This window comes from Puma concolor, chromosome B4 (genome assembly GCF_028749965.1).
Source record: "Puma concolor isolate L17-30 chromosome B4, mPumCon1.1.hap2, whole genome shotgun sequence".
Taxonomy (NCBI): Eukaryota; Metazoa; Chordata; class Mammalia; order Carnivora; family Felidae; genus Puma; species Puma concolor.
Window position 1 is genome coordinate 122,321,563 of NC_141673.1, and position 22,810 is coordinate 122,344,372.

At 46.7% G+C, this 22,810-nt stretch overlaps 1 non-coding gene across 1 annotated transcript; it reads left to right on the forward strand.

The window, feature by feature from the left end:
* Positions 1-11,095: 11,095 nt before the first annotated feature.
* LOC112868072 (U6 spliceosomal RNA) lies at positions 11,096-11,202 on the forward strand. Its single transcript, XR_003224250.2, has one exon. It is a non-coding gene; the product is annotated as a U6 spliceosomal RNA (small nuclear RNA).
* The last annotated feature ends 11,608 nt before the right edge of the window (positions 11,203-22,810 follow it).

Genomic DNA, 22,810 nt, shown 5'->3' on the forward strand with positions numbered 1-22,810 from the left:
AATCCCACCCCTTCCAGGGGCAGCTCCTTTGTGCCGAGCTCCTCAGGCGATTGCTTTAGTAACAGGAGGTCTGGAAGGAAGAGAGGCGGGGGTCCCCTCGTGGCGAGGAGAGACGCAGGAGCCCCGAGGCGGCCCGGGATGCAGGCGACCGATGAAAAAGCCAAAGGGCGTCAGCTCGAATCTCTCAGAGGGCGATTTTAATTCGCAGAGAGGCTCAGCATATGGTTTCCATGTTGGGCGGCGGATACAAAGAACCACTGGGAGCCAAGGGAATCTCCCGACATCGCAGGCCCAGCCATCCCGATCCAGGGGGCCTGAGTGGCAGCGGGCTGGATGTTTGGTTGAGTCGCAATTAAAACGAGATCATTACGCCGAGCCTCTCAGCTTGTTAATATGTATCGCTGGGAGCGACAGGACTCCGCTCCCTCGAGGCGGACTTTTCAGGCCCGGGAGGAGCGGAGCCCGGTGTCTCTGGGCCTGAAGCTTCACCGGTGACCCGGGAGAAGAAAGTTTGGTGGGTAAAATGGGAGTCGCTCGCCTTCTGCGTTTCTGCTAATAACGTGAGCGGGGAAAAGTCTGGCGGGGATGCGACCGCGTCCTGCGGGAACCTCTCTGTCCGTGCGTCCTGAGGGCGGCCGAGCGGCGCCCAGCACCTCGCAGGGCCGCCCGCCGGGTCCAGGGCGGCGAGCGTTTCGGAAGCCCAGTTATTTGCTCTTTATTAATTACCCAAACATTGCCTTCCTGCAATATGTTTCCAGTTCCTGGGACAGACGGCGTATTAGGAAGTGTTCCAATAATTAGGACTCGGGCAGGATTTCTTTTATGCTGCCTCCCTCGTCTTTCAGAGCCTGTAGGGCAAGGGGCGAGGGATTAAATGTGGCCCTCGCTCAAAAACGCGCACGTCGGGCCTCTAACTTTCTCCGTCCGAGGGTCCCTGCAGGGTGCGGGGGCGTCGGCGAAACCCTGGACCCGCGGGAGGAGCGCTCAGCGCCCGGGATCGCGCCCCCGGCCCGGAGCGGCGGGGAAGGGGGGCTGCGCGGGCCGGCGCAGCGGCCTCCACCCGGGGCTGCGCGCCCGACCTCGGGGCTCGTGGGCTCGGAGCGGTCGGCTCCCGGCCGGCGGCCGCGCTCCCAGACACGCGGCAACACTTTAGCAAGGGTCTGCAGGGCGCACACGCCTCTGCTTTCTGCTTTCCCGCAGGGGTGCTGGGGCGGGGGGCGGGGGTGGGGGGAGGGAAGGCGCGTCCCTCCGCCCCGAGGGCGGGGGCAGCGGCGGAGCCGGGGGATTCTCCGGTCACAAACGCGCGGTTCCGCGGGCGCGCAGCTGCGGTTCCCATGACAACGCGGCGCCGCGAGGCAGCCGGCGAGTCCCCGCGGCCCGAGGCTGTGCTGCGAATGGAGCTCTTCGCTGTGGCCGCCGCGGCCGCCAGCCTCTTCCTGCTCCTGGTCTTCCTCATCGTCCTCTCGGTCTACGTGGGCTCGGGGCCTCTCCACCAGCCTCTGGCCCAGAGCTGTTAGCCGAAGAAAGAGGAATTTGTAGTCGCAAGGCGTGTTCCCGATGGAGCTGCGCGCCTCCAAGGAAGGCTCCTGCTCGGTCCTGTGGGTACCCTGTCCCTGGCACCCGGGCCCAGGTGTGGCGCCACCAGACAGCGCTTCGCGGATGTGCTCGGCCCGTCCCAGCCGCTCCGAGGGCGGGTTAGCACTGACCCCAATAAATGACGAGGGAGACTCCCTGTTTGTTAAAAGGGGGCCCGACGGGACTTGATTATGATGGTTTGGGGTTACAGCATAAAGGCGAATTTTAACCAAGAGACGTAGCTGGCAGTGGAAGCGAGTTTTCTTCACACATCTCTCTCTATACACACACGCACGCCTGGCAGGCACGAAATGATTCTGTTTATCCACGTAAAGAACGTGTGTTCACCCACGGATGGTGGCGTTTAGCAGCGCGGAACCGTGGCACTGGATCATTTACAATGAGGAAGAGGCGACCTCAGAACTAAGCAATCCTGTGTATCCAGTCCATTGCCATTGCTCCGTGTACAGCTCTTTTTGAGTTCGCCCAGTTTGAAAAAACAGTGTGGTCATGATGACAATCTTCAGTTTTATCACGGGAAAGTCAGTCTGATAGAAGGGTAATCTATTAGATGCTGATTTCCGGTAGACAAAACGCTTGCTGTTTGGGGCATATTTACACTGGCTGTTTCAAATCGATACTGTATACCGATATTTTCTTTTTCACTTTCTTGACCTTCCAGTAGTGTCTTGGGTAACTGCCATATTATCCATTCCCCAACCCCCTTATCCTGCTTGTTTCTATTTTTTAAAATAAGCTTTTTAAATTTTAGAATGGGTGTAGGCTTGCCGAAAAGTGGCAGAGTTTTCCCACACTCAGCCCCCAGTTTCTCCTATTAACATCTCACATCAGTGTGGGACATTTGTCACAACTAATGAACCAATACTGATATCTATTATTAACTAAACGCCATACTTCATTCATTTGGAGTTTCTTCATTTTAACAATTTTCCTCTTTCTGTTCTTAGATCCCATCCAAGATACCACATTACATTTAGTTCTCATGTCTCCTTAGGCAGTGACAGTTTCTCAGACTCGTTTTTGATGACCTTGAAAGTCTGAAGATTTGTTTAAATTGGGAGATAACTTACCTATAGTGAAAGCAGAGACCTCACATTATAGTTTTATGAGTTTCAACAATTGTATACACCTGACACAACCCATCTTTGCATAAAGAACAAATCTTATATTGGAAATCTTGTCACACAAATATTGCAAATGTATCTGTATAGATACACAATTTGCTAAAAAATTTTCCCACAGCCTTTCAACTCTACCTTAATATTTTAAAATTTGCAGTTCCAAAGGATGTTAAAGAGGTATCAGCCCAGTGTTATTTTTAATGGTTTGTTGCTCATTTAGTTCAATAGTCTTTTGGACACAACTTAAGCTACTAATTGTTCTCTGTTCTAGAACATTTTCTTCTCTATGGAGAGTACAATGCAGGCATGCTCCTTAAGAAATCAGACAAATTGGGGGATGAGTCAGTCTGGGAAGCTTACTGGGGGTGGCTTAGCAATTTTAAAAACACTTTGTTTTTAAGTTCTTAATATCTAAGCAATAATTAATGCACGCTATTCATGCCTAGCTCTTGGGGGAATTGTTTCTCAGCAATTTTGTCATAGATCACTGATTCTCCTAATTGTAAAAAAAAAATTGTTCCACACTTGAGAATTTGACACATGATGTAACCCCCAAACATATCTTTTTAAATGATGTTAGCAAACAGGAAAAAGGAAACAAAGGTCTTACACCATTGTGAACATGGATTCTATAACCGAAAACTTGGTGCAGACATATATATTTTAAATCAGTGAGTAAAGCATTCAATTAATAGACTCTAATTTCCTCTTGCTTCTGTGGTGTTTTATCTGGCAGGCTCAGTGGATCACGTATTTATGGCTGGTAATACAGAGGTGTGGATAGGAGAGAGAAAATGTAAAATTTAAAGTCACAGTTCTCCTCTTTGCCATTCACCATTCATGCACAACTATTTTTGAGAAACCCACACACTTGTCCAGTGGGGTAAAGACCTTCGGACCACATTTAGTTGAAGCTGATCACAACCAAGGACACTTCTGTCCGTAATTCCAGGACCGGCCTCTCAGAAGCAGTTTTTGGCTAACACAGCTTTTCAGGTCAGACCATTTTGTGCCAACACAATTCGTGTTATCTTCCCTAGTCTACAAGTAAAACCCAAGTCAGTGAGGGTAGAACACCGTTCAAAAAGTGTGGGTGACAACAAGCAGATGATTATTGTTCTTCTATCACAACAAAAGAAGATTTAAAAAGTCTGTGTCATCAAATATATTTTCTGCCCATTGTAAAAAAAAAAAAATCTCAATCCCTACTCAAACCACATAATATGAACAAATATCAATCTAGAAAGATAATTCTGATAAACATACTAATTTTTGAGGGGTAGTGCTTTTCTAATGAAGTCCACCTTTAATTACAGCTGAGAAAATACAAAATGGTTAAAGAACTTAGCATGTGTGCTATTTGAAATTATTTGCCCGAGTTTAGGTGAGCTGTGACCATTGGCAAGGATGTCAGAAACAAAGATCTGCGTTTTGCTACGTGTGTATGAATCGCATGTCAGCAGCTGTCACTCATTGGCTGAGGGCTCAGCCTGACTGAGTCACATCTGCAGTGTTTCAGGCAGTGGAGACGAACGAATGTGATCTCTGAAATTAGACAGCCAGGTCCCTACTTGGTGCCATCACAGGCTCGCAGGTAACCTTAGGCAGGTCACTTAACTCTGTGCCCTCAACTGTAAAATAGGATAATGCCAACTTTATAAAATTGTTGGGCTGGGGCGCCTGGGTGGTGCAGTCGGTTAAGCGTCCGACTTCAGCCAGGTCACGATCTCGCGGTCCGGGAGTTCGAGCCCCGCGTCGGGCTCTGGGCTGATGGCTCAGAGCCTGGAGCCTGTTTCTGATTCTGTGTCTCCCTCTCTCTCTGCCCCTCCCCCATTCATGCTCTGTCTCTCTCTGTCCCAAAAATAAATAAACGTTGAAAAAAAAAATTTTAAATTGTTGGGAAGATTAAGTGAGATATACAGGGGTGCCTGAGTGGCTCAGCTGGTTACGCATCTGACTCGGTTTCGGTTCGGGTCATGATCTCACACTTCATGAGATCGAGCCCCGAGGTGGGCTCTATGCTGACATCACAGAGCCTGCTTGGGATTCTCTCTCCCCCCCTCTTTCTGCCCCTCTCTCTTTCTCAAAATAAATAAACATTAAAAACATAAATGAGATATACATACCAGTCAGAATGGGAAGCGCATAAGGAACATTCAGCAAATGATAAATATCACTGGTTTTGTTGTTGCTAAATTTTGACCAGCTACTGAAGTATATTATATGCTGTATGTATACGTAGTATATTATCTGCTGGGTTTTCAGGAATGTGGAAAACAGAGGTGTTACTTCGGGGAACCTAAAAACGGAATCCCTTAATTTGTGCCCCATTTGTCCTGTTTTAAGAAGCACTTATTTCTGACCTAGGATCTAACATTCTGCTAAATGGTTCACGTTGCCGTGTTCTTGTTCATTATCACAAAAGAGTTACAAACGAAAAGGAAATGTAACTCTTGGCCAGCCTATCCAAGCCCCTATGTAATCACACACAGATCCTGACCAGATTCCCCCAGGAACACCAAAGACTGGATCGACTGTTATGTCTCCATGTACTCAACAGACATCAGCGAGCAGTAAGCAAGTGCCAGCCGCTGTTGGGCGCTGGCTATTATTCATAAATAAGATCCAGTCCCCACCCTCAAGATGCTTAGGGTGCAGTGGGCAAGATACAAAATTGAACATACAGTTAGGGTTCCCAGATTAAGTGTCGCGACAGATATGCAGGAGATGTTGTGTGAACACCTGGGGACACCTAGCCCTGACCGAGGGGTGCGGATAGGCAAGAGGAATCTTCCAGAGAAGATGCCTGATGTGAGCGTTGAGGAAAAACCGGGGCCCTGATCCAGCTGAGGAATGAGGAGAGCTGAGCTGAGAATGGACTGCGGATGGAGAGAAGGGATCTGGTTCTATAAGGAGAAGAGGCAAAGCCTGGTTACCAGCTGGATGTGAAGAACAAGGGAGAGAAGACAGTGAAGGAAGATCGCAGGTTTCTGTTCAGGGGACTGGATGGATGGTGGAGCCATTGACCAAGAGGGAATTCTGGAGAAAGAGCGGGTTTGGGGAGGAAGATCTCTTATTTGATTTCAGATACAAGAGTTTGAGGTGTTCAGGGCACATGGCCATAGACATGCCCAGTCTACAGACAGTCACAAGGTTCTGCAGGTGTGAGGGTCGATGGGAGGGCCAGTCAGAGTCCGTCCCTGTGTCCATACGAATGAGGGGCCATCTACCCAAAGTGGTGGAGCAGAAGACATGCTAACGGGTGCCACCGTCACATGCAATTCCCAGTTCTAGAAGGTACAATAAATGTTCACTCCAAAGAAAAACCAGACTTTGAGAAGCCAACCAATCTTCTGGGGTGAAATCCCTATGGCCTAAGAAGAGGGAAGATACAACAGTAGGAAAATGGGATGGAGAGGTGATACCTGACTTGGGAACATGAAAGACTGCTACAAGATATTCTAGGGTGTCCTGTATGATCATTCCTATAATCTCAATCCTTTTAGGCCCGGATAATTTCCTGTGAAAAATAGACTTACAGTTTTCAGTGGGAAATTAGCACTCATTCTGGAGAAAGCCACTTTACAACAAAATTGAACACATATTCCGTTCCTAAATAAAGGATGTACAGAACTATCGGTAGTTCTCTTATTTAGCTTAAACTGTTTATTTTTTTTTTATTATTTTTTTTTTTTTAATTTTTTTTTTTCAACGTTTATTTATTTTTGGGACAGAGAGAGACAGAGCATGAACGGGGGAGGGGCAGAGAGAGAGGGAGACACAGAATCGGAAACAGGCTCCAGGCTCTGAGCCATCAGCCCAGAGCCCGACGCGGGGCTCGAACTCCCGGACCGCGAGATCGTGACCTGGCTGAAGTCGGACGCTTAACTGACTGTGCCACCCAGGCGCCCCTTAGCTTAAACTGTTTATTACAGGGTGTCTGTGTGGCTCAGTCAGTTAAGCGTCCAGCTTTAGCTCAGGTCACGATTTCACGGTTCATGAGTTTGAGCCCCACATCAGGCTCTGTGCTGGCAGCTCGGAGCCTGGAGCCTGCTTCGGATTCTATGTCTCCCTCTCTCTCTGCCCCTCCCCAGCTCATGCTCTGTCTCTCTCCGTCTCTCAAAGTAAATAAACATTAAAAAAAATATATAATGTTTAACTATTATAAAATTTCTCAAGGAGTTTTAAGAATTGTGAAAATGGATTACAAAAAATACATATCTCCCCTGCCAATTCCTTTGTTTATCCTTCCTGGCACACTGCTAACCAAAATATGAAGTTCTAATACCTATGAACAAAGACGTCATTCTCACTGACTCAAACGGCCTGACTGGGGTGGGTGTTGAGGGAGAGAATAATTGGTAACTTCGAAGAGATAATGTGGCATGGCAGATGAGAGGCTGGCCATTGGGGTGATGGGGAATTTGCATCCTGCCAGGCTTTTCCTCTTGGTAGCTGCCTGGCCTCGGGCCGGGTCATAACCTCTAAATTGGATACCACACCACACTTTTCATACTTGTTATGAAGATTCAATCAGGTAAGCCATGTAATCTCCTTAGCACAGTACCTGCGACATAATAGTCTCAATACTTTTAGCTCTTAGTGATAACTCACTTAACCACTTTGGAGCCAACTATTGTTAGCCTAAGTTGTTAGCTCTTGGGTTGCTTTACTTGTCAAAGTCAGGTTCTTCCAACAAGCCACCCCAGGATTCGCTATTGTCCATAGAATCTTGGCTGCACTTACGATAAATGATACCAGAAGGAATGGTCCTTACCTATTCCGGGACCTGTAAGTTTTCGTCGGTAAAAACAAACACAAAGTTTTAGGTGTCGCTTCTTAGGTAAAACTTTAGGTAAAACTGAAACCTGCCTCTACGCTTCTCCCAAAAACTGTAACAGCTGCAGCAACATAAGCCTTTTTCCCTCTCTGATGAAGGCAGCGCTTTCTGGCTTGTGGTTCAGTTGACTTTTCCAACCGTCCTCCAAATGTTTCTCAAAGAGACCTGAAGGGTGAACACTGCAGACTGGAAAACTAGACTGGCCCTGTGTCAATGACTTGCTCTAGCATCACAGGTTTATTAGTGAAACGCATGTGTAAACGCTGCCTCTCTGAGGGCTCCGAAACTAGCAGACTAAAACTCCACTGCGAGACGGAGCACAATTGTCGATGTTTCTGACAGGGGTTGCATTTAATCTAGCAGAAAGTTACCTTTGGCCAACATCCCGCCCTGCTCCTCATCCAGCCGACAGGGGGTCTAGGGCCAAAGGCCAGTGGGAGGTTGTGCCTTGTAGGAAAGCTGTTAGAGCCTTTCCAGCGTGGGGCGAGCTCAGGAGAGCACCTTGGGGATGCAGGGGATCCGGGGAGGGTGTTGCATTTTGTTCTCAAGGCTTTTGGCATAAACACAGCCTACAGGCCTGTGAGCGGGCAGCAGACAAGCTTCCCCTCCGCGCTCAGGAGGCCGTCACCGTGACTTCTGCAGTTCCAAAGCTTTTTAAAAAATCTTTTAAATGTTTATTTATTTTTGAGAGAGATACAGACACAGTGCAAGCAGGAAAGGTGCAGAGAGAGAGGGAGACACAGAATCCGAAGCAGGCTCCAGGCTCCGAGCTGTCAGCACAGAGCCCGATGTGGGGCTCGAACTCACAAGCCGTGATGAGCTCATGAGCTGAGCTGAAGTGGGACGCTTCACCAACTGGGCCACCCGGGCGCTCCAGCCAAAAATTTTTTGTACACTCAGTATATGTATTTTTCAATTGCCTGTTTTGTTTTTGTTTTTGTTTTTGTTTTCCCTTGAGTAAGGAAAGAACTCCACGGACGCCTGGGTGGCTCAGTTGGCTAAGCCCCAGACTTCTGATTTCGGCTCAGGTCATGTTCTCACACTTCATGAGATCAGACCCCGCGTCAGGCTCTGCATTGACAGCACGGAGCCTTCTTGGGACTCTCTCTCTCCCCCCCCCTTTCTGCCCCTCCCCCACTTGCTTTCTCTCTCTTCCAATAAACAACAACAACAACAACAAAATTCCAGAGTGAATCAAGGGGTATGGGGTGAGGAAGGGAAGGGCTCAAGAACCTGGAATCATATCCATGGCTATGTTTTAGGCAGAAGCATAAATATTTATCAAATAAATATTTGCTGAATGCTGAATCACTGCATAGACACATGTCTGTATCTCCTAAGCATTTACTGTAGTGATGATTCAACATCTTTTCCTGTGGGGAACCCTCATATATTATCCCATTTGGGGCAGGTTAAAGTGAGCCACACCAAATTAAGCAATTTCTTAATGATAGCAAAAAAGTCAGCTGAAATGGAATTTCAGATCCTTTAATCATGAGTTGCACCAACACACATCACTTTCAGTATTAAAAATACCACTTATAGGGTGGTTCAGTCGGTTCAGCGTCCAACTTCGGCTCAGGTCATGATCTCACAGTTCTTAAGTTCGAGCCTGCATCAGGCTCTGTGCTGACAGCTCAGAGCCTGGAACCTGCTTCGGATTCTGTGTCTCCCTCTCTCTGCCCCTCTCCTGCTCACACTCTGTCTTTCTCTCTCTCTCAAAAATAAACAAACATTAAAAAACTTTTTTTGAATACCACGTCTAGAATCTTCCTTAACAAAAAATGCAGAAAATAGCTGATGAGTGACATACACGTTAAGTGTTAAGTTGCTTCCTATGTTTTTGTATTAAGTGAAAAGGGCAGAGCAGGTGACCAGAATTCTGATTTTTTTACATAGTGCTTGCCGAGGATTATTCTCGTTTCTCAGGAAACAGCTTGAACTACACTCACTACACAGTTGTGTTCTTCGAAAATTCATTTTCAGTGTAATTCTAGCACACATCATATGAGCTACTCACGTTTAGAAAGAAGCAGAAGCTCGTTAAGAAGGACAAGTATGAAGCCAAGGCACAAGTCTAATACCGTTAACAGCTCATTATGTACGTTATATTTTCCAAACCAAATCCTGGCATCTGATCTGGAAAATGCATGTGGGAACAATATGGCAAATATTTAAAGCCAGAGCAGTTTCAGAGAATTTGGATGATCTTCTGACTGTATTATTAAACGTGAGGAACATATTTTGGGATAACTTGGAAATACATGAACATTCGAGTAATATTGACCTTAATTGTACCTTTTCAGTCCTTGTTCTCATTTGCCTACCTCTTACAAACCTAAAATAACTATTAGTAATGACACTTCAACTTCAGAATCTCAAATATTGAAATATCGAATGTTAAACTTCACATAATAGACCCTTCATTTTTCCCACAATAAACTCCAAAAACTATATCTCTAAAGGCACTGGAAAACTATACGTTGAATAATGTCCATGTGGGCAGACCTACTGGAAAATCAGGCAACATCTTTCCCCTTGATTTAAAAATCTGTATTTTCTCTGATTGGCGGGGCTGCTTTTATTTATTCTGAATTTTCGTCACGGCCGGACACATCGTTATTTGCCTGATTTGAAAGAAAACGAAAAAGAACTCAGAGAATTACAGGTGCCTGGATGGATGGCTTACTTGGTTGAGTGTCCAACTCTTGATTTTGGCTCAGGTCGTGATCTTAGGGTCAGGGAATTGAGTCTGGCGTCGGGCTTGTGCTGAGCATGGAGCCTGCTTGAGACTTTCTCTCCCTTTCCCTGTGCTCCTCAGGAAATTATAAGATCTGGAAAAACTTACTGAGCATTTACTGTCCGCCAGGGTCAGTTCTCAGATACAGAAAAAGAACCAACAGCCAAACCAACATATGGCCGATTGGCTCCTGGCCTCAAGGAACCTCTAAGGAAACACACCAATAAGGAGGTAATTGTAATACAATGTGGCAAGGTTTGGATGGGGCTAGGGAAGCACCAGGACCTGGAGAACAGCTACTTACCCTCCGTCCCACAGCCAGAGGTGGTTGGACAACATCATCCAGCATGGTGGGTACCTCTCGGCACTGCCTCTCAAGTAGTTTCCATTGAAGCAGAGTGCTTAGGATTTCACAGAATATATAGAACACTTGAAAATGCACTTATGGAAATAAGATCGGTAGTTGTCCTGAGAAGAAGTCTTAATCACCTAGCATGCTTCACAGTGATCTGTGTCTGCTCAGTAAGGTTTAATGCCCAGTCTTATGAGTAGGTACAGAAATGGGGAACGCCCGGGTGGCTCAGTCGGTTAAGTGGCCGACTTAGGCTCAGGTCACGATCTCACAGTTCGTGAGTTCGAGCCCAGTGTCGGGCTCTGTGCTCACAGCTCAGAGCCTGGATCCTGCTTCAGATTCTGTGTCTCCCTCTCTCTCTGCCCCAGCCCCACTCATGCTCTGTCTCTCTGTGTCTTAAAAATAAATAAAACATTAAAAAAATTTTTTAAATAAAAAAAGGACTAGTGCTCTCTTCAGCAGCACATATACTAAAATTGGAACGATACAGAGAAGATTAGCATAGCCCCTGCGCAAGGATGACGTGCAAATTTGTGAAGCGTTCCATATTTTTTTAAAAAACAGAACAATCTGAGGGTTGATGGGGGGTGGGAGGCAGGGGAAAGTGGGTGATGGTCATGGAGGAGGGCACCTGTTGGGATGAGCACTGGGTGTTGTATGGAAACCAATTTGACAATAAATTTCATATTAAAAAAATAAAATAAAATAATTAAAAAAAGAGTAGGTATGGAAATGCAAAGTACAGCCAAGCTTGATAAGCTACAAATTGTAAGCTCACTGCACAGTCATTTCGATGGTGAGATTAACTCTGATTGGGAACGAACAACGATGCGTTTGCTCATTTACACATTCTAAGAGTTTGATGTTGGCCAAGTTACTAACCTCACTGTGCCTCATTTTCCTCATCTGTAAAATGGGATAATATTAGTATTGACCATTCAAGGCTGTTGTGAGCATTAAGTGGCATAATTTATGTAAAGTACTTGGAATTTTGCCTGCTACATAGTGCGATTCTAATTGAAGCCAAAATATAAATAGTGTCTGAAGTAGAGATATTAACGAAAGGGAACAGATTCAGTTTAAATAATTTGGTTTGAGAGAAAGGCAGAATTTATATTCTGAAACCTTCCTTTATGCCTAGATTTTATTTATTATTCATGTGAGAATCATTTGTTAAAAATGGAGTCCTTAGCTTTCAGAGATTCATACTGAAATATTTGTAGAGGAAATTATGTGATAGCTGGGATTAATGTAAAAATAACACAGTGGGTAAGGGCTGGAGAAGGAGGGAGTATAAAAATGAAACATGATTAGTCGTACGTTGATCATTGTTGAGGCTGGCAAGAGGCACGTGCAGCTTAGTTAGACGTGTCTTTACTCTTGTGTATGTTCTAACCCATACAAAAAAGTCAAAAAACAATAATAAGGTCGGGATTCATAGCTAGTGTCTGTTCCTATGTATAAATTCTCTGGTGGAGATCGAATGTCCAGTTTTTCTTTACAAATCAGGCAAGCATGAATTTATGTCAACCCGGTGCAGAAATCATGTTGCTACGGCAACTCTTCACCACATTAAATAACTGTAGAGCCAAAATGGCAGCAGGTTTCCTTCAGGAGGTGATCTGAGTATCAGAGAGAGAAACCTACCCCAAAGCCTCCCCCCCAGCCTCCGTCCCCTGCTTACCGTAAGGGACTGAGAGGTGTAGATGCCAACCGAGTTTGGAGCCCAGAAGATTAGGGGATGGGGAGCCTATGGTACAGACTCCTGGAAGAAGTCACCTACATTCAGAGCTCTCTGTGACTGGACTTCCGGTGCAGTCCACACAGCCCCCAGCGGGGGGGAAGGCCCCTGGTTGTCAAGCAGTGAGATCTCCCTAGGAAGACAGACCATCCGCGACCATTTTCTTTTATGACCTTTCCCAACATTTGGGAATGAAAACTGCTCAAGGACAAGAAATGGAGCCCAATCCCCACTTCCTGCACAGGGGACTGTTTCCAGAGAGGCTCACTGTGTGTTTTTAGGATCACAAGTGAGCCACGATGTGGCCAAGGACGTCTGGGCATCAGTAAGTCCATGCCCCTGCCTTCAGAAAGATCTCTAAACATCCCATGTGGGGACTTGAACAGCAACGTGAGAGCAGAGGGACCCCGGCAAGAGGCACGTGGGCACATTCTACAATGCACAACAGGCTCTCTCGGCTTTGATCATTAAGATTGGCTGTGGTCCCCACTCCTTCACCTGTTTGCCGGGTCATCCTGGAAAAGTCATTCAATCTCTATGTGTTCATTTCCTTGCTAAAGAAAAAAAAATACATATAAAAACTCTAAAATCCCAAGGTTCTGACAAGAATGAAACAAGATAAAATCTGAGGAATGTATGGGTGATTGCGGAACCTGTGAACTGGGAAGCTGTGGGTTACAAAGTCACTAACGTCATTGCTTTTCCCTGTTTTCCTTCCTCCTTTCCTTTCTTCTTTCCTCTTCCTTCTTCCCCTCCTCCCTCCCTTTCCCTTTCTCTCCCTCCTTCCCACTTCCCTTCCTTCCTTCTTTTTAAAAAGTCCTACAGGGGCATCTGGGTGGCTCAGTCAGTTAAGCGTCAGACTTTGGCGCAGGGCATGAGCTCACGGTTTGTGAGTTCCAGCCCCACATTGGGCTCTCTGCTGTCCACGCAGAGCCCGCTTTGGATCTTCTGTCTCCCTCTCTGTCTGCCCCTCCTCTGCTTGCACATCTCTCTCTCTCTCTCTCTCAAAAATAAATAAACATTAAAAATAAATGTTTAAAAAAATAAAACATTCTACAAACCAGCCTGAGATTTTTTTTTTTAGCATGTGCCCTGGACACAGTCCTCTCACATTTCCAGCAATTAGTTTCATTTGAAGCTTCTGGGCATTGTCAGGAAGCAACTAGTCCACTGCACCCGAGCCCTTGGGTTTAATCGTCCAACACATTCCCGGATAGCACCTCGTACCCTAACTCTCAGTGCTGTCTTTCTCCTTTAACCTCCGTTCAGCCAACTGAATTCAACACTTTCTTATGCACACGGCTGGGAAGTGTCTCTGAAAAATTGCCTACACGGTACGACCTGGAAAGCTAGCTACCTGGAATTTCATCCACTCGATCAAGAAGTTGTCTTTCTTATGGGAGTAATGGAATGTTTATTTTGGCTAAGTCAACGTGGAGGGCGTTTTTTTGTTTTTTGTTGTTTTATGTTTTCCCAACACTTGGTGCTGGCTGCCGGAAGCCCCCAGCATCCTGCTTGGCATCAGGGATTCAAAACATTTTTAAAGTGACAGAACGTCTGTGCTGGTGTGTATTTTAATATAGTTCAGTGGTTTTGAACAGGCTGTTTTTCACGAGGCTGCTTCTGTTCTGTTTTTTTTTTTTTTCTTTTTTATTACAGGTAGAAATGCTGGCAAATATAAACAGTCCTCATTTAAAGCTTTTTTATTTCTCCTTCTTTCCTTTCCACCCTTGAAAACGGTAATTCCAAAGCCTGCCTTTGGTGTTCAGAATGTGTGGTGCCCGTCAGGCCACTGAATGGTGTGTTAATTACAAAGTGATTGAGCGTGTCTTCATTTGGTTGCCACAGCGGGCTGGCTATGAGAAGTGAAGTACATTTTGCCTCGTGAGCTCCCCACGGGGTCGAGGCCCCTGGGCAGACAGGGGCTGAGGCCTGAAACGCAGCACTTGTAGCCAGGATCCTGCGTGAGGGAGGGGAATAAAAGCGTAGGCCAAAAGTCTCAGTGGACTCAAAGGGCAATGGGGAGCCACGGTAAGTCCTAGAGCACGACACAATGACGCCCATTAAGAACCATTTGTCTTGCAGTCCCTGGTTAGTCTGGTAGTCTATTAACCATCAGATCAGATCGTAAAGCAATCTACTTGATGGCCAAGCAGTCAAACGACAGATAATGGTCTAGATGGGGTTCAAACCTACTAAATCTAAGATGTGTCAGTATTAGACAAAGGAACCGACACACGGTGAACATACTTAACCCAAAGATTTAAAAATAGCTGTGGAACATCTTCCTCATTTCTAAGAAAAACATGCCAAGGATTTGTTAAGAAGAGGGTCCTCTGGAATTAAAGAGCTTCGTGAAGAAGATCCCTATCTCTTAGCCATATTCGCCATCGTCGTCAAAAACAGGCATCAAAATTCATGCCCCACGTTGCAACATCCTACACGAAGAAACAGGTCAAATCTCCTCGTGAAAGAAGGTTAAACTCCAACTCAGAAAATACCTACGTAGAAGATGCAAGGCCCATCCATCACACATACAGACTATTCATATACCGTAAATGTAAGCCCTATTCCCAGGTCCACCGGCTCGGGAGTAAAAACAGTGTCCAATCAACAGTCACCGTCTCATATTTCTCGGGACACGGTGTTACTCACTCAGCGGGAGCTCTGGCCCTCCCCTCAGATCCCCAGATTCCTCCCAGACGCTTCCAACACTTGGGGAGGAAGGGATGGTTGGAGAGAGTGGAAGCTGTCTTCCTTGGTTTCCATGTCTGTTGTGCAATGTGCCTTCTCTCCTGCCCCAGCTCACAGCAGGCTGTCATGTACGGCGGGGAGTGGGACAAACAGAGCCTGCCTCCGTCCCCATGGGGCTAGCTGAGGCTCCGTGTTAAGTATAAGTAGGCCTCCACCTCCACGGCCACTGGGATTGCCTTTTTGGCTCTCTGTGTTCCACGGAAATTTTAGTGAAGGCGGCGCTTTGTTTTTTTTTCCTTTCCTATTTACCCTAATTATTATAAACAAGCACTCTGAAGTCAGACGCACTTGGGATTTGGGTCTCAGAGACTCTTCTCTCCAGCTTGGTGGCCTAGGACAAGTCACCGAGTCTCCGTTTTTCCAGCTGCAAAATGGGAATGATCACAATGGCACCTCTGTAATCGGGGTGTCCTCAAGACTGAACTAACTGATTTCAGGTAAAAGGCTAATCCTGGTCCTTGATCTTGGTCAGGCACTCAGTGAATGGGTTACCTGTTTCCATCGATGTTTCTGTAGTTGTCACGGTTGCTACTGTTGCCTACAGTCCCCTTCGTACCGGCATTTGGCCGTGAGTCCGTGGAGACAAGGCAAGGGAATGGGGTGCGTGATCCACACAAAGCTATTGCAAGAAAACCCAGCCTCGTAAAGAACCTAACGCAATGTCTGGCACATGGCACCTCTTCAATAGTGTGGCTTTCCCCTGTTGAAAGAGTCCTTCCCATCTTGAAACGCATGTCTGTCACCTGCGGTCTGAAGGGCGCACTTCATTATATCCTGTTCTTGGGTGTTTCTTGTGCTCATTTTGATCTGAAACAGTATATCTCTTAGTGTTGTTCTTGTAGTTAACCTTCGCGTGCCTGGGCGCACCTAGCTTGTTTCCCTTTCCACCTGTTGGAAAACTCCCACTCCTGGGCACAGACCCGCTCAGCAGCTCCGCACCGTGAGAGCCCTACCTTTCTGCTCCGTCACCGTCACAGGAAACGCGAGGAGTCCTCAGCCCCCCCAGCGCGGACATCAGCTGCTCCCGCCTCTCCTCCTCCCCAGATTTTGTTCTGCTCAACAAGCCTCGAGAGTCTTCATGGCAGTGAAGGAGTGCTTAGACTATGTTAAATAAACTCTACACCCAACATGGGGCTCGAACTCACAACCCCGAGATCAAGAGTCACATGCTGTACTGACTGAGCCAGCCAGGCGCCCCTAGACTATTTTAAACATTTCATAAAATCTAACAATAGTCATGGGCGGGCCTGCTGTAAAAGTCCCCGTGTCCGATTAAATTGCCATGACCCAGATGGGGCGTCTGGGTGGCTCAGTTGGTTAAGCGCCTGGCTCAGGTCATGATCTCACAGTTGGTGAGTTGGAGCCCCGCATCCCCCTCTCTTTCTGCCCCTCCCTCTCTCTCTGCCCCTCCCCTGCTCTCTCTCTCTTATAAATAAATAAAGTCATGACCTGTGGCATTAGGTGAGAAGTACGTCAGCAGTGCGGGCCATACTGCCGATCAGATGCTCTGAACTTAAAAAGTGGACAACCAATAAACGACACGTCTCTTTTCCATCGTGCAAGGCAATAGAAAGAGTTCTTGGTGGTAAAAGGCTGGACGCCTCTGCCTTAGTCAATTCCATTTTGCCAATAACACACTTGCATGAAAATGACACCGAAGAGGGCAAAACAGATTATACAAGACTGTAAGGATATTATGAGCCTTTAAGGGCCAGTGCCTGGTTTCCCTGAAACCCAAAAGTCTGGCTCCTTTTGGGCTAGAGGCACCCAGGCAGCCATGCTTCACTTCATGAGGGCAACGCACTGGTGCTTTTCAAGAGATCCATACCCTAAAACCCTTTGTAGTTTTTTGACCGCCCAGCAGGTAAAGGGAAGAGACACCTGGAGGAATACTCCGGCGCTTTTCCATTGCTCTTCCACCTTAGATCCACTCCTGCCTCACTCTTTGCTGTCAGCAGACCCCCTGTGATTGGCCACTTATGGCGAATGAGTAGAAATCCTCTTCTGCCCCAGAGCCCTGTGGGTATGGGGGAGGGGCAGTGGCGGGGGAAGGGGGTAGGACTAGACTCCTCATCCCTCCCTAAACCAAACAGTCAGGCACAGAATGAACTGTTGTGACCAACTTGTAAAAGAACTTTCATTATACCTTTATATTTTTCCTGTGATGATTCTGGCCACGCGGCTTAATGGGGCTTCCCAATCCATACCACTCTGAACCCGCAGGAGAGAGGCGGAGCCTGGAGAGACTTTTTCACGGTTGGGGCGAGGCCTCATTAACTCTCATTCTTAAAGTTTATTGTTCTCTGAATCGATCATCTTAATACATAAAGCATATGGAGGGAAGAATCTCTCCTAAAAAAGGAGCTCGCTCATCCTTGAAAGTTTTTTTTTTTTTTTTTTTTTTAAGTGCCTGCTTGGGGAAAATGCTGTGGTAGCGTTAACAGACAACACCATTTTAATTATGAATCTAATATATTTGTATCAGAAAACCTGGCATTTTCAACGATAAAGCACCGTGATTACACGAAGCATTTTCAGAAGTAATAAACCTCTGCTGAATATGCTCAGGAACCACATTAAGATTCAATTTCGGCTCTCATTAGTAATATCAACTAATATGGGTGGGCTGATTATTTTAAAATGTATTAAATGCAAATTGATTTTGTATTGTCAGAAATAATACCAAGGGACATTCTGTAGTCACTTTTATGCATCCTACCCCAGCCTCTGACCAGTAGGTTTCTTTCTTTCTTTTTTTTTTTTTTTTTAACGTTTATTTATTTTTGAGACAGAGACAGAGCATGAACAGGGGAGGGTCAGAGAGAGAGGGAGACACAGAATCTGAAACAGGCTCCAGGCTCCGAGCTATCAGCACAGAGCCCGACGCGGGGCTCAAACTCACGGACTGTGAGATCATGACCTGAACCGAAGTCGGACGCTCAACTGACTGAGCCATCCAGGTGCCCCTGACCGGTAGGTTTCTAATCATGGAAGATTTGAACAGCATTTTCATTCTTGTTATGTTATCCTGACTTCCTGAAAGCCACTTGCCATGCTTTGCTTACCACCAACCTTGGGTCCAAGATGGGCCAGGGTCCACTTTGGGGATAAACACAGAGCACCAAGCCCCAGGGAAGATCTTGGGGAGACCAGGGCAACATCCCAAGTACAGGCTCATGAGGGAGCTGCGTTGTTTCCAGGTTTTTCCTCTTCCGGGACCACTGGCTCTGATACTACCGGGGCCGGGACCACGCCCTCAGTCACAAACATTAGTTTGTCATGCAAGAGTTCAGATGTTTTCAAATACGACTTTACTCCACTTTTGGCCGGATCATGAGGCACCGATTGCAAGGTTCCCTGGAACCTGCAGCAAGGGATCTGGGTACCCATAACTCCTTGGTTGGCTCATGAAATACATTTCAGGGCATGTTTAGTAAACGTGCTAAGATAATCATATGCTTCCTAGGACATTTCATCTTCTGCCCTAGATGAACATGAAAAAAAAAAAAAAGGAAGCACATGGAAAATTATAGCAGAATGCAAGGCCTTCACTGATTAGCTATATTGTGCAGAAAACACTTATCAGGGAGGACTTGGGGGGGGCACTGATGTGGAGAACAGAGAAGCATTTTCTGGGCGAAAGAGCAGAACATGCAAAGGCCTGGAGGCAGGATGTATTGGAGAGCAGGCTGGTCTGACAATAGCAAACCACTGTGGAGGTGGGAGGGAGGCTGTGCCTAGCTGGGAATTGCCCAAAATTTCAGGCTTTTGTCTAAGGACGGGAGTGGGGATTATCTCCAGGAACACATTTTATACATAGGTTGTTTTGTTTAAAACAAAACAGAAAACAGAAAACCCCATAGATGTGGTTGGTTCTCCATACCCTGTGTTATAGCCTCTTTCTCACTTAGCTATATCTCATACACATGCTCAGTGTTTTCCATTAGAGCCATTTTAAAATGCAAGATGGCCATTCAACCATTCCCTTGTAATTACATGTTTAGATTTTTTTCAACATTTTTTATTACTATGAATTGGCGTAGTGCTGAGTAACTTGCCCATAAAGCTTTTCATCCTATTTAAAAGTGATTCTGGGGCATCTGGGTGGCTCAGGTGGTTAAACGTCCGGCTTCGGCTCAGGTCACGATCTCACGGTTCGTGGGTTCGAGCCCCGCGTTGGGCTCTGGGCTGACCGCTCAGAGCCTGGAGGCTGCATGGATTCTGTGTTTCCCCTCTCTCTATGCCCCTCTCCTGCTTGTGCTCTGTCTCTCTCTCTCTCTCAAAAATAAATAAACATTAAAAAAATTTTTTAAGTATTTCTGTATCAGAATATGTTCCTAGATGTCATACCAGCAATATGGGGCACTATTAATTTCCTTGCTAATGTGCCTATTTATGTGACGGTGGAAAATCACCATCTTCTAATTTCAATTTACATTCCTTAGATGACTAGGAAGACTTAATAGGTCTCTGTATTTTCCAACAAGTATTCTTAGAATGGTAGGTAAAGTCATAAAGTAATTTAGTGAGTAGATAAAGAGAACATCAGTTTGGTACCTCACCTCCCAGTGTATCTATGGAATGCACAGACCAGCAAAACAACTTTAGACTAGGCTGAAGTTCTCTTTAAAGCTATATTACTGTTTTAAAAGCAATGTGCTTTTTAAAGGCTGAAGTATTCTTTGGAAGAAAGGTAGTAGGACAAGCTATTAAATTATATCTACAGGCATGTACAGATAGTGAAATCCAGTATCCACAAGGCTTAGATACCAGAGAAATCTGTTTATGTGGTTTAGGCACAAATCTATGCCTAAACCACTGTCCGAGCCTCTAAGAACTCGCCGTTTCTGTGAACAGAAACATCTTCTATTTATTGGCCTCTGGACAAGTCTGAAAAGATCTCATTGGAGGAGGGTGCTCTGGGAAACTCCAATGGTTTCATTTATTTATTATCATCATGACTATTTTATTACCATTGTGACCATTTTTTTTAAATTGAGATAGAATTGACATATAAACCAACGGTTTTAAAGTAGTGGCTTCATCGAGCCACCCCACGCAGGAAAGCCGCGTTTTCCAGCCCATGAGGACAAACTCCCAAATCAATTTACAACTGTATTCATGAAAAGCTCAGAGCAAGAAAGCTGGCGGAAACCACTTCAAAGCTCCAGTTCTAAGAGGGGATTTCTCCCCCTCCGGCTGCCTCCAGGACAGGACCCTTCTCTTAAAAGATTTGTTTGAAATGTATGTCAGATCGGACCGGTTCTCCGCAAAATAATTACCACCGCTGAGCCCAAGCCGGGCCTCGGATGCCACAGACGCCTGAGGTCCGGCCATCACGGGAAGGCCTGTGGGCCGAGAGAGTTTCTGGCGGTGAGTGGGTCCATCCTCTTCCTCCTGGGGTTGTTTCCCACCGTTAAGCTGACACCCCCCAGAGGCCAGCCCTTGAGCCCTGGAGCCCGGGCACCGGAAGCCCCAGTAGACCAGGGCAGAGCTGGGCCCTGATGGCACAAGCTCTAAAACCCTGGGCATGGCCTCTCGACGGGGGGACTCAGTGACAGCACTGAGTCGTGGACACGGAAAGCTTTTGGAGTCCACAAATTGCCACCGCACGACGTAGCCCTCGGCCCTGACATTAGCCCGGGCCGTGAAGAAATGCTTGTGCAGAAATCTCAGCGGGCTGTCGCCCCGTGCTGCCCGCTCCCTTCAGGTGGCGCCGGGCGGGGACTGCAGTCCCCGCCACCCACGTGTGCGCCCTGCAGTCAACGCCCAGCGTCCATTTAACACTTTAGGAAAGCCGGTCGTTTAAAACTGGTTTTAGAAAGGGCCGTGAGAACTCTGTATGAGCCTCCAAACGCCAACCCTGAAGGTAATGACTCCTCTAGGCCCAGCCGGCGTAAAGCCACTGGCGGGTAAGGTTTAGTTAGCCTCTTGGCCATGTTAGTTTGTTCTTACCTTGGAGCCTCCGACGTGCCGTTCTGGGCCACCTCCGCGTGCATCCGACGACTGAAGGAGCAAGAGAATTTTTGCCAAAGCCCTCCACGTGGAAAGCCAGCGTGACTAGAGCCTCCTTGACTCAATTACTGTCTTCGGTATAGCCAACAAGTGGGGCATGAGCGGAAGACGTGAGGAGGTATGAAAAGTCGCTCGAATGTACTTTCTGCCTCGGGACATAGGGACTGTTCATTTAGGGGACTTGTTCTCTTCCATACACCTGAAACTGGACACCGCTCTGGGGAGGGAGGAGCGTGGAGAGCTGGGGCAACACAAAGAAAAGGATAATTAATCAGGTCGTTCCTTGGCCCACAGCCATAGCTTCCTTGGCAACATGGATCCTTCAGCTGTCAGCAATCAGACTACAGGCAACTTTCAATTATCAACGCTATGGGAGGGGGCAGTGATGTGGATAATCCAAAACAGCAGATAATCCCTCCAAATCATTTAATTTATCTTTTGAATGGTTTTCACATGTACACATATGCAAACACACGTGATTCTTTCCTTGCTCATTATGTTCTGCGTAGGCCAAAAATAAAATTGATGTGCTTTCCCTGGGCATACACCAACTGATAAGAAGGTTGACTGAAGGAAGCTAGTCCTCGGATTAAACGTTTTCTGTGGATCATCCACTCATGGATAATCAAGGGTTTAATATATTGATTTCATAGACTCATAGCACTGGAAGGAACCAGGAAATCATCCAATTCGAGCCCTTTGCTTTGCAGAGGAAAAAACCAAGTCCTGACGCATTTGCCTAAAACCCTGGGGCTAGCTGGATGCCCATGGGTTGTCATTATTCTCTTCACAAGACTTCTCCTTGACATTATTCTCGTCACAAGACTGTTCCTTTAACCAGTTTGTTGCACAACTGGGGACTATGGAGGAAGTGATAGGAACTGCTCGCGGCTTGCATAGTGTGATGCTAAGATGCCAGGCCCAGACCGGAGGCCCCCAACCCTGGCAGCTCGTTAGCATTGCCCAAGGAATATTCAAAAAAATTTCTGACCCAGTAAACTGGACCCTGGAATTGGGGTTAGGGGTGGGGTGGGGCACAGTGCAGGTGAAACCCAGGCATCAGAGTTTTAAAAGCTCTCCAGGTGAATCCAGAGTGTAATCGAGGTTGAGACTCACTGCCCAGAGCCAGGATCCTGACTCCCTCCCTTACCAGCTACATGACCTCAAACAAACCTTCTCACCAGTCTGTGCCTCGGTTGTCTCCCCTATTAAATGAGACAATGAGGATGAGAGTTTAATAGTGACCTGACTGAGTTGTCGGCAGGATTAGATAGTTCCATACATGGAAAATACCTACAGCAGTTGTGTTATGGCTGAATGTATCCCCTCAAAGTTCCCATGTTGAAATCTTACCCTCCAATATGAGAGTATTCGGAGGTGGGGCTCTGGGGAGATAATTAAGTCATGAGGGTGAGCCCTGATGAATGGGATTAGTGCCATTATTAAAAGACATAAGAGAGGGGCGCCTGGGTGGCTCAGTCGGTTAAGCGTCCGACTTCGGCTCAGGTCATGATCTCGCGGTTCGTGAGTTCAAGCCCCATGTCGGGCTCTGTGCTGATGGCTCAGAGCCTGGAGCCTGTTTCAGATTCTGTGTCTCCCTCTCTCTCTGACCCTCCCCTGTTCATGCTCTGTCTCTCTCTCTCTCTCAAAA